Source organism: Priapulus caudatus, unplaced genomic scaffold (genome assembly GCF_000485595.1).
Source record: "Priapulus caudatus unplaced genomic scaffold, Priapulus_caudatus-5.0.1 Scaffold1137, whole genome shotgun sequence".
NCBI lineage: Eukaryota > Metazoa > Priapulida > Priapulimorpha > Priapulimorphida > Priapulidae > Priapulus > Priapulus caudatus.
The window spans coordinates 54,272-56,079 of NW_014578198.1; positions in this window are offsets into that span (position 1 = coordinate 54,272).

Sequence of the window (1,808 nt, forward strand, 5' to 3'; positions counted from 1 at the left end):
TAAAGGCACTTTGACAAGATTGTATGGGGTTTTCACTAACACTGAGTCACCTACTTGATAGCGTCAGTAGGGTTTCACCATAGTCTGGCTGAGATCAGCATGGAATTTCATTTTTTTTTTTTCAGCTTTCTTCGCTCTGAGTGCTCCCGCTACTGCCGCGTAGCCGTGTTAACTGATGGCGATCATGTTGTCGCTGCAATTGGGTTAGTTTGGTGCGTGCCTCGCAAGAACACGGTGGAGCAGTCTACTAAGTGCACATCCTCACCAAATATGAGAACTACCTTAGTCAACCTGGGCGGACGATCAAAGCGAAAAGCGAGCTCAACTATCAACGTTTTGATCACACGCTTCAGGAACATGTGCAGGGTGCAACGTTTGTTGTTAGAGGTGAGAGCTACATCTGTAAGTTACTAAGAAACGCCTTGAAGGGCGCTTTCTCACGTTGACCCCTTCAACTTTTACGCGATTTTCACATGCTTTCTTCAGCGCTTCTGACGAAATGTCTTCTTACTTCACCGTTGGGCTTAGCGACCCAGAAAGCGGGGGTCGCTTGCGATGCCTAAACAAGCCCAGCCTGAGTTTCTGCAAGAGAACTTGGGCAAACTCCCTTCCTCCGCGGTGAAAACGGGCCCGACAGTGAGTCGATTTCACTGTATGGCCGACCCGGCTGTCCCCCCAAGATCGATTCACGAAGACTTAGCCTCCATGCGCGCTCCAAGTTTGCGAACGTACAGCTGCTGGCCCTGCAGATACTTGATCGCACAGGGTAGGTCCACACAATAGTGAATTGCGAGACTGGAGAGGCGACTTGGGGCGTGGCGGGAGAAGTGAATAATCGGTCTCTGGGTCATAGAACAGCCGACTCCACTGCTTTTTGTCGCTTCGATGTGTGTGGCCGGAAATCGGCCAACAAAGGCTTGGTCAAGGTTCATGGAAGGCGACCTTTCCACGTGGCTATGCAGCGATGGGCATTCCCCGGATGTTCAATGAGTTACGACGGGCGGGAGAGAGCACGTTGCGCGATGCCAGAGGGAAGCGATCACCGGTGGTGGGGGCGGCGGGAGGGCCGTGGGCGGGGGGAGAGCCGGGGCTCCGGGAAACGGAGCGGAGGGTCGCCGAAGGGCAAGGCGGCCCGGCAGCACAGGAGGGCGGAATCGGCGCGCCTGGCACAATCGTCCGAAGCGGGACGTGAATCGATAAAACGGTGTATGTGTTAGTCGTTTTTCCGGCAACCGTTTACCTTAACGATCCAGTCTTGTCCGGAGACCGTGAGAGAGCGAAGGCCAAAACCGTTTTCGCTCTCATTGATACAGAAGCCTATACGGATTGTCAAATACGAAGGATGATTCGCCCTGGCCCTTCAGTTGGCGGGCAATGTGCGGGCGCGGCGCTGTCGTACTCTTTCTGTGGCCTGCCGAAGGTGCACGGTGTATTGGACCGGATATATTAGACCTCTTAGGAAGCAGCACAGCTTTGATCTGCCGTGCCATGTCAACCTCAGCTTTGTCACTTCAGTGCATTGTTTGCTCAAAAGGTCGCGGGTATCTTCCATGACCCGGTTCTAGAACAAGGCAGCAATGTAGACGCCTGATCACCATGTGGGAAAAAAGGTTAGCGAACTGCTACCACGTGCCCTGATTCGGCCGCATGCAACATTAGATCAACTGCCTGTCGATTGTTCCATGCTTTCGCTTCCAATGGCGCGGAGTCAGTTGGCCTTGTGGAACGCATTGCGTACATAAAATGATATGACAATGTTAGACACACCTCTTAGCGCCTTACACCCCCTTCCTAGCGCCTTACACCCT